We start from the raw sequence: 10,617 nt of genomic DNA on the forward strand, positions 1-10,617 counted from the left end.
CTATAATCTCCCCTCGCCCTCACTCCCCATTCTTTCAAGTCCTCAGATCCCAGGTCTTACAGACACAGATCTGCACAGGTTGGCTGAGAAGATGGCCATGGGGCATGACTAGTGGGAAGTTAGGGACCCTACACAACTTCAGCTGGTGGGAGGATCGCTCCTTCTTCTAATGTGAGCTATTTCCCTTTCTTTCTGATGTCTCCTTTGTTCACATCTTCCCTCTCCTCCTGAGAAACAGTCTCCATCTTCAGGTATCACCAATAAACATAAATAAAACTTGTTTGGCTTCCCTTGTTATAGAGACTAGCCACACAGAGTGTGGAGATCCCTTTCGGCTTACTCAGGATGCAGAGCGTGCATGTGTGAGTGTGTTTGGTCCTTGTGCACTATGGGATATAATTGTGATGCCCACACTAACTCATCGAACAGCAGCAGGCAGCAGAAGATGTTTCCAGATGTTCCATCATGCATGGCTTATGGTCAGGGACAGATTCTGAGAAACTCAAGATGATTTCATCATTGTGAAAACAGCAGAGAACACGCCAGCTAGCTCAATGTCCCTAGGCAATAGAATCCTACAGGACCACCAGTGCCGGCTGGGTCACCTCCGGCTGCAATGTTGGACGGCTATACTGGTTAAGCTTTGTGCTCCTGACACAAACTAGAGCCGCCGGGGAGGAGGGGATCTCTGTGGAGGGATTGCCTCTGTCACCATGGTCTGTGGACATGTCTACAGGGGCATTTTCTTCTTTGCTGATTGATGCAGAAAAGCCCAGCCTACTGTGGGCAGTGCCATCCCTCAGCAGGTCAGCAAACAGGAAGCCGGTATTTTTCCATGGTCTCTGCTTCGGTTCCTACCTCTAGGTTCCTGCCTTAAGTTCCCGTACTGGCTTCCCTCAGTGATGAGCCTGTAAGCCATCAGATTAGGGCAGCAGCGCATGGTGGTACTCAGCAGTAAGACCCAGTGAGATAAGAGTCACCCCAGTGAGCTGATGCCATTTCTGTCTCCTCAGTCTTCACACAGCCAGGCCTTCCCTTCCAAAACCATCAGCACCAAGTGTGACAGGCCCCTAGACATTAGCACAACTGACTCCATGATGGAAGGACCATTCAGGCTGTAAAACTCAGCACGCAGACAGTGCCACCTGACAAAATTAAAAACAAAGACCTAATCCATCAGAACCCACACTTTTGGAAAAGTCCCTACATGTACAAACCTTGCTTTTTGGCTTCTGTAGTTCCACTTCTGTCTGTTTTAATTAACTGAAGTGTGTTAGCCCAGGACATGTTTGTTATTTTAAAGAATGAAAATCCCAATCATTCTATGTTGATGTTATTTTTATAAAACTGTGTTTGTTTCTCTTAAGGCTGCTTGCTATCACACAAATAATTGAGACTCTTTTATAATACAAGGCTTCACAACACAACCTGAGCAGTTTAAGTCTGTTCTTAATCCTCTATGCTATTATGTCTCACTCCCAGCAAACACCTCGGCGATACTTGCACTTTGTAGCTTTCCTGGGCTCCAGCTCTCTCCTCCTGCTCTTCCTACGTCCTCTCCTCATGGCTCCACACCTCTGCTTTCTCTCCTGACTCCTCCTACCCCCTACCCCCCCCCCCCCCGCTGGCAGGAAGTCCTGCCCTATTCTCTCCACTACTCATTGGTTGGCTGTAAACTGCTTTATTTTTTTGTTTGTTTGTTTTGTTTTTTGTTTTTGTTTTTTTGAGACAGGATTTCTCCGTATAGCCTTGGCTGTCCTGGACTCACTTTGTAGACCAGGCTGGCCTCGAACCCACAGTGATCTACCTGCCTCTGCCTCCCGAGGGCTGGGATTAAAGACGTGCACCACCACACCAGGCGTCAGCTGCTTTATTGACACAACAGGACAATTGGGGAGCCAAGTTTGTACAACATTTAGATAGGAAATCAGAATTTAAACTACACAATAACCTTACGCCTACAATTCTACTTTACCAATAAAGACTCAGAATCCAGATACGGGGGTGAAAACCTGCTAGCTCAGAGAGGCAGAGAAAGCACCCCAGCTGACCTTCCTACTCAACTCACATCCCAAAGGAAAAGGCAAAAAACCAAAATCTCAAATCTAAAAAGACCAAGGCCAAGAGCCTGCTATCTTACCCTACAGCCCAGAAGGAAAAAGCCTCAAGCCTAAAAGCCAAAGAGCTAAGGAGCTAAAGAGCTCCTCCCTTTCCTCACTGTCTTAAATATTCTTCTCTCAAAGGCCCTCCTATCTACTTAATCCCTGTCAGCTGGTTTCTTGCTCCACCTCTCAACCTAGGTTAACCTTATTAAATCCTGTGTACAGATAGTTCTTGGATTAAAGGTGTGTGTAAGGCTGGCTGAACCACACCTTAATCACCTGTTTAGAGTAAACAGAACGTTCTTGGATTAAACGTGTGTTAGGGCTCAACCACACTCAACAAGAATCGAGTTTTTACAGTTCACAATCTGAAGGTTCACAATGGTGTCAAATATCCTGTAACACATGTTTTTTTGTGTGTGTTTGACAGCTCAGCCTGAGACAGCTTGGGCTGCACTGGGATCCCAAGCATGCAGTATAGTTGCTAGCTGGTTAATAAAGACTTTCTATTGGCTTTAACCCATGTCTAAGCATCTCTGATGAACACCCCATAACACAGTGACTACAAAGAAACCACACTTAAATTTTTTTTAAAGTGCTGAAGGGTAGTAAGCAGCCCTGCTAAATATAATCAAATCTTTCAGTCATAATTGTTCTACCCAGTTTTAGATAGACATTCTCTGTCAAAACCTGAGGTCTTTTGCTTCACCCCCATTCACTGTGGCACTTTAAAGTGAATCTCCTCTTCTTTTTTAGCCTGTTCAGGCAGCATCACTCAAACCTGAATAAAACCCTCTATGTGATAAAGATGCCTCATTTACGGGGAGAACATGTCACAGACACTTTCTCTGCGCTCTGACCAATCCCGAGTTTCTGCATTACACAAAGACGATTCTCTGATAAGGACTGGGAGCTGCCCTATCCTATGGTTACAGAGATAGGAATCAGACAGCAGCTGGATGCTAAGATCCTGTAGTCAGACAGCAGCTGGATGCTACTCTGGAGGCATGCGGTTCCACGGGTGAAGCAAGCATTAGATCCAATCAGAAAGGAGTTGGTTACCTCCTCACCATTGCCAGATTGGTTCTTATTGGGGTTCACTGGGGTTCGTCACTTTAGCTAATGGCACCTATGGCAGACAGTCCGTTGACTTTAAGGGGTCAATGGATGGCCCCTCCAGTAGATGGCCCCACAGCCATACATATATGAGCAACACAAATTGGACTTAGTGGGTTATTTAAAAAAAAAAAAAAGAATATGAAGTTGAGAGGGGTTGTTGGAGGAGTTAGAGAGAGGAAGAGGAGGATGGCTTAGTCACTCATTGTTCTACTGCTGTGAAGAAACGCCACGACCATGGCAACTCTGAGGGAGAAAAAAAGCATTTAACTGGAGGCTTCCTTATAATTTCAGAGGGTCAGTCCATTATCGTCATCACCTTCATGGTGGGGAGCATGGTGGCAAACATGGCACTGGAGAAGTAGCTTGGAGATACGTCCTGATCTGAAAGGAGACAGACAGACAGACAGACGGACGGACGACAGTCTGGGCCTTATGAAAATGTTTGAAACCTCAAAGCCCACTCTAATGCCACACTTCCTCCAACAAGGCCACATCTCCTAGTCATTCTTTTCTTTCTTTTAGGATTTATTTATTATTTATACAGTGCTCTGCCTGTATGTACACCTGCAGGCCAGAAGGGGACACTAGATCTCACTATAGATGGTTGTGAGCCACCGTGTGGTTGCTGAGAATTGAACTTAAGACCTTTGGGGAAAGAGCCAGTGCTCTTAACCTCTGAGCCATCTCCCCAGCACCCCCTAATCATTCTAGTCCTTCTCAATCCTTAATGACTAAGCATATATATGAGCTTATTGGGGCTATTTTTATTCAAACCACCACAGGGGGTGAATATATTGTATATCTATATGAAATTCCTGAAGAATAAAAAAAAATTGTTTAAGTCCCTATGGAGTGGAGAGGGGGAAAGGGTGTGAACTACATAAATACAGTGCTTATATATGGAACTCTCAACAAATTTTAAGTTAAAAAGATTTTTCTATATAGATCTGTGGTGTATTGAAAGAAGCATTGTTTTATTTTTATACCTCAGGCTTTGTTTAAATGTCTCAGGATTGTGTTGGCTTTCCCCAAGAGCATACATACGTAACATGCATTTCTTTCTTTTCTTCTTCCTTCCTTTTCTTGTGTTCATCTATGTTTCCAGCTCTGACGGACTGTGGACAAGCATAACGGGACTGTTCACAGGGTGCTCGGCAGCTTGTCCTAGGGTTCGTGAGGGGTGTTTTGCTCCTTGTGCTGCTGTGGAGCCTGTATCTGGGCCTGGGAGCCACGCCTTAGACTAGGCACGTGATCACGGCAATACATGGCAGTAATTTAAATGCACCCCAGACCTTACTGGGATGTCTCCCCTACCCGCACCCCGGTCACCTGCTGAGACAAGAGGATCTCTGTGAGTTCACGGCCAGCCTGGTCCACAAAAAGTGAGTCCAGGACAGCCAAGGCTATTACACAGAGAAACCCTGTCTCAAGGAAAAAAACAAAAACAACAAAAAACGTCAGTCTCCACCAGCCATCTGCACACGTTCCTTAAAGACCGCCCCCCCACCCCCACCGTGAGGAAAATATAGCAAGGCCATCAGCTGTCATACTTGTACTGAGGGTGATCATGGGAGATAAATTCAAGCAAGCTCATTTCTGGCTAAGTTTTCAACAGCAAACAAACTGAGATATGGGGATATATCTCACAGTCCAACGAAAAGGCCAAAGTATGGTCCAAAGCTAATAAAAGGGCGTGGTACATGTACATACTTATTACATGAAAAGTCCTAATTAGACAGCCAGCGCTCAAGTTTTACTGTGTGTGATGGTTATAATAGCTTCTGTGTGCCATAGTCCTGGCCTCAAAGGGATGGAGTATACAGAACACTTAAGAAAGAAATGTTTACTCTAGGGTATGTTAATATGTCACGTTGGACACTCTGTAGGTGTCTCAGCTTTCTCTCCGAAAGGCTTTCCGAGGAACTGTGAGGAGGCAGAAGGACCTAGAAGCCGACAAAAGAACTGGGCTGAGCACTCACTCTCATGAAGGTTTAGTGCTGACAGTAAGCAGCCCTCTGAGCCTTCTAACGTAAGTGTCGGCCACCCTTGCTTTTACCCTCCACGGCTTCCTTAGTTACAGAATCGTGTGGCACAGTTGCCCCAAGTCAGCAGGACTCCCAAGAAACACCCAACCCCTGGGAACCGCCTGTGTTCGGCATCCATGAGAGAACCCAGCACCTGAGGGAAAGACAGTAAAAGTTATCAAGTCACACTTTTAGACTGGGTTCCTCGAGACCCTCCTAGGAGGGACGGTGTTTATTCACCTTGTGCTGGGCTCCATTCAGTAGCCTAGTGGGGTACATCTCGAACTAGCTCCAAAATGATGCTGCTGACAGGCTGGGCTTCTGGTCCCAGACCATACTTCGGGGAACACCTGTCTAGCCTAAACACAGTCGCTTAGTCAAATGTTAGGAGCTTTAAAGCTAACGCGCCTTTAGCGTTACGCGAGAGAACCTGCCTGGGCCAACCCAAGTGCCCGCCCAGCAGCATCTCCAACAAATTCCTGGCAAGAGCCACCCGAGCGTGCAGTAGGATCAGCATCATTCCAGGACCCCGACAGCCCACGCGCGCCCCCGACTCCCACCGGCCCGCGCGCCCCAACCACCTTCCTGCTCTAAGCCGGACTTTTGGCTCCGGGCTCCGCACCGCGCACGCGCAGCCGCGCCTCCGACGACACCCGGAAGTGCCTGTGCTCCGTGCCTGAGGCTGGGGGGTGGGGTGGTCGAGAAAAGCCACACGTGGTCCTCTACGACCCCCCCCCCCCTCAAGTATTCTTGGGAGGCCCTTGGATGGAGAGATTTTAGGAAGTTTGAATCTCGCCAGATTAAAACTAAAACCTAGCTGCCGAAACCCGGGATCGAACCAGGGACCTTTAGATCTTCAGTCTAACGCTCTCCCAACTGAGCTATTTCGGCGCTGTGTCTATTCCTCCCTCGAGTATCCTATCCCTGAGTACTTCAGGTCCGGTTGTCCCGCCAGGGTTCTGTCAATAATTAACCCCAGTCCCGCGCTCTTCTTTTTCTTTTCTTTCTTTCCTTTTTTTTTTTTTTTTTTTTTTTTTTTTTTTTTTTTTCCCGCCCCCTCTTTCTCTATGGTTCAAGTAATGGCTCTTTCGTCTCACTTTTCCCGACCAAGAAGAGATGCACAGTAGTTCTGGTTCCTTCCCGAGACCAAGCTTTGGCTCGCGCAGCCAGAGCACACTGACCCCCCAGGATCGGGGTGTCCTAGGTAAACGCTACGCGTTTGGACTGTGCGGGAATGTTCCAGATCTGGCTGGCTGGCGGAGAGTCCTCTGGCCAGCCCTGGGTGCGGCATGTGTAGAGTCCCTGCGTGTGACCTGGAAAGGCCACAACACGGTCACAAGGTCTTTGCGTGGAATCAGTTTGGCAAACGCTTGGGCGACGCCGGGTTTCCGAAACACCCACTTGGTTCGCCCTGCCTCTTACTAACATCCTGTTTTCTTTTTCTCTCCAATTAAATAGTACTAATCTCAAGGCAATTTCCTTTCTCTTTCTCTTACCTCCCTTTTAGCCTATCAATTTGGGTTGATGGATGGAACTGAAAGAGAAAAACAAGGAGTGCTGGCAACCTTCACTGGGTCCCTGCAGTCTGCATTTTACAAACGAGTCTCTGAGTTCCCCTGCTGTATAAACCAATAACCGGAGATGAATCAAACCTGGTTTTGATGCTCAGCATTACATGAGGCATGTGTGGTGGTACATGTGTAACACCATCATTCAGGAGGTAGAGATCATCCTCAGCCAACTAGCAAGTTCAAGGCCAGCGTGGGATATTTGTGACTCTATTTTGGAAAGAGAAAAAAAGAACAAGTAATGGCATATCGAATCAGGGTTCACCTGAAAGAGGGAGTGGGGATTGAAAGTAGGATACAGAGACGCGAGAAATAAGGAATCAAGTCAGGACATTTCTGATCAACATTCACTTTATTGCCGACTAGCAGAAACATCTATAGGGCAAGGTCAATAGGATCTATTCTCATCTCACTCACCCTAGCCCCCGGGCAAGAATGCAGTAGCCTAAATCGCTCCCTGTAGAACTTCCTAGTTCTCTGCGTAGTTCCTTGTAAGAACTTCCTAGATCCTCTGGGTGGTTCCAAGTTGAGACTTCTCTACTTCTTTCAAAGGTAAATAGTCCAAGGATAGCCTAGAACACAAGACCTCATGGTGAGGTAAAGGTCAGCAACTTGAAGGTCACAGCATACAGCCTAAGCACAGGATTTCTGACATGGCAGAATTTGGCACCGGTCCTCACATGGCAAAAAAGGAGAGGCGGGTAATGAATCATCTGTGGATGTCAAGTCTAGATGGGTAACATTCTGTGAGGCCAATACAAGGTTCCAGAGGCTCCCTCTATATGTTATTTAGTAGTTACAGGGGCGGGGGCATAAAAGCTATGCCCTGAAGAAATCAGACAACACCCCGATGTGGTCATCAAAATTAAGATCAGCAATGGAGAGCATGTGGGCATTGTGCTCCAAGGCGCCAGACTCTTCCGCATAAAATCCAACCGGGCATAAGTGTGTTGGGTTTTACCGTGAAGTAGCATCAAAGAATTGCCAAACAAAGGCCATTCTAGGCGATAACTAGAAGGATAGATCTGAGAACGCACACACACACACACACACACACACACACACACACACACACACACACACACACAATCACCACCAGGTAAGGCTGTTAAAGAAACATGACTTCCCAATGCAACTTAGCATCAAGACCCAGCTTTCACACAGGAGCACATGTGATGAGATAGGGCCTGAGGACTTTTCCAAGGCTGGCAGCCATAGTTATAAGATTGAAGATCCTTGCGATCAGGGAATGCACGGGAACATGTTCAGGAGAAGTAACTCTCGAATGGCTCAGAAAACAAGGAAAAGAATAACATAAACTTATATTATTTTACATGCAAATAAACACAGGTAGACATGAAAATTTAGAAAAATACTAACAACTCTTCAATCTGGGTGACGTGTATACAGTTTCTTTGTGCTGATTTGTAATTCTCTTGAGAACTTGAAACTCAGATTAAATTTTTCTCTTGGTTGTTTTCTGAAGGACAACAGTTTCAGTTATAATCAGCAGTGCTAGACAGACAGCTTGGCTTTATTTAGCCCAAATCCAAAAATCTGAGGCCCAGAAAAACTACACATATAACTTGCTTAACCATCTTGGCTGAGAAGCCACAACAAAATCCATTTTCTCTTGGGTTACTGTGTATGCAGTGCTCTTGCCTGCAGGCCAGCAGAGGGCATCAGATCACATTATAGGTGACTGGGAGCCACCATGTGGTTGCTGGGAATTGAACTCAGGATCTCTGGAAGAGCAGGCAGTGCTCTCAGTGGCTAAGCCATCGCTCCAGCCCCTTGGCTGGGAATTCTAAGACTGGGACACCAGTTCAATGGAGTTCTGTTAACAGATGTGTCTTTCTTAGCCCACAGCCACCCTGTGCCCCACCCCACTTCACTCAGTACCCCAAGCATGTGTGTGGGAACAGAGAGAAAGCTATACCTCTTCAGATAAGGTCATACATCCTGTGGGTGATGGCCCCGTTAGGCCCTCTGCAACGTTAGCCATATCCTAAAAGCCTCCTAAAAGCAGTACCACACTCAGAGTCACAGCCATGAGGGAAGTCCACACTCCAATCCGTGCTAAGTAGACGATTTGGTGCAAAGTGGCAGCCGGTGACAAAGCAGTTCTGTACACTGTATCACACGCTTTTAATCTGTAAACTTTATCTACTTATAATTTTTGTGTGGGGGTTGAATCCACGGCCTGCGGTGTGCTAGGCAGTGCTCTTCCGTTGAGCGCTAACCCACTCCTCAGTTTTTCTGAGACAGTTACTGCAAGTCAGCTCAAGCTGGCCTTGAACATGCTATGCAGCCAGGGGTGTCCTCACATTGTCCCCATGCCCCAGCTTCTCAGGTGAGATCATAGATGCGTGCCACCACACCCAGCCACATTTAATTTTTTTAAAAAAGACCCTGTTTTAGTTAAAAATTGGAATAAGTTTCTAAGTTTAGAAGCAGAATCCAGAAGTAGGCCCCAAGCTTGCGTTTGTTTTCTCTGTGTGTGCATGGCTCTGCATTTTGAGGTTGTCTGTGCGTAGAAAGCAATACTTTCACTTGATTGAATGCAAAGTGACTTATCCAAAGTTATATGTTAAAATTGTACCTGAGAGGGGAAGCATTAAAAAGGTTAATAGATTCCAAATATCATCAGTGTGTTGAATCGATCTAAAAGAAGTTAATTTATTTAGAGCCATTAAGCCATGGGTCAATGAAGACCTTATTGTTTTGTTTTTTTGTTTTTTGTTTTTTTTTCTTTTGTTCAATCGCATATGTCAATATAAACCCCCTGGGTTAGCTTACAAGGCCACAGCAATTAAGTAAATTATACTCAAGAACAAGCTACCAAGCCGTTGGTACACTCTAATCCAATCCTCCCACACCCATCCAACAAGAGCCTAAATCACCTTTGTGGATTTTGCACAATGCCCTAAAGGTCAGAAAAGTTGGATTCCAGAACTTGCGTGTTCCCTATAGGCTTGGTAACTCTTAAATACTAATACTTCTTATCTTAATTGTGTGGTTTGCAGCTAGTGGTTACGTGGGCCAGCCTTCCAAAACTGTTTCCACATCCCCATTTGCCTGCCTCTGCCTCCTACTACCTTGAATTTTCTTTGCTTTTAGTTTTGCATAATAAAAATTTGAGAGTGGGAAATTAAAAAAAAGGAAAAGAAAAAATTTGAGAGAGAGTTAATATCAGGGTTGTGTTACAGTTGTAGAAATCTCTGGGTTCGAACCCTGTGTTTTCCTGTCTGGGAAGGGCTCTGTTCACGGCTGGTCTCCACATCCTGTGTACGCTCATCGCCGTGTCTTGGCACATACACATCAGGATCATGTTTCTGGCATCCTCAAATCAGAATGACACAGGCTGATAAAGGACCTTCATCTTGTTCTTTCTTTTCCTTTGAGACTCTTCCTAAAACTCCCAAATCAGAAGAAGGTCTGACCTAATTTTTTTTTTTTTCAAAAACAAAATGTTTAAAAAGCAATGTCTAACCTGATTTTTGCTCTATAAGGAATCATCTTTATTGACTAAGTGAAACTATGCCGCTTAATAATTCGAAACACAGATTTCCAGGTCGTACAGTCAAGTCCAACGTCATACATAGCAACAGTTTTCTTAACTTTACAAGGTCAACTTAATATTCTATCATGACACGTGATGGGATAAAAATGTCTTCTTTGCCTTTTATTTTTAACTTTTAATTTCCTTTCTGATTCAAGCTTTCTGTTTTCACCTTCACAATTACAAAGGAAAATCAGATTGCCGTGGTTAGAATATAGCAGCAGCTGGGGCCGTTTGATTAG

General features: G+C 45.6%; 1 non-coding gene across 1 annotated transcript; it reads right to left on the minus strand.

Annotated features, from left to right (window-relative positions):
- Nucleotides 1–6,063: 6,063 nt before the first annotated feature.
- On the minus strand, nucleotides 6,064–6,136 carry Trnaf-gaa (transfer RNA phenylalanine (anticodon GAA)). Its single transcript has one exon. It is a non-coding gene; the product is annotated as a tRNA-Phe (tRNA).
- Between the last annotated feature and the right edge of the window lie 4,481 nt (nucleotides 6,137–10,617).

This window comes from Acomys russatus, chromosome 18 (genome assembly GCF_903995435.1).
Source record: "Acomys russatus chromosome 18, mAcoRus1.1, whole genome shotgun sequence".
Taxonomy (NCBI): Eukaryota; Metazoa; Chordata; class Mammalia; order Rodentia; family Muridae; genus Acomys; species Acomys russatus.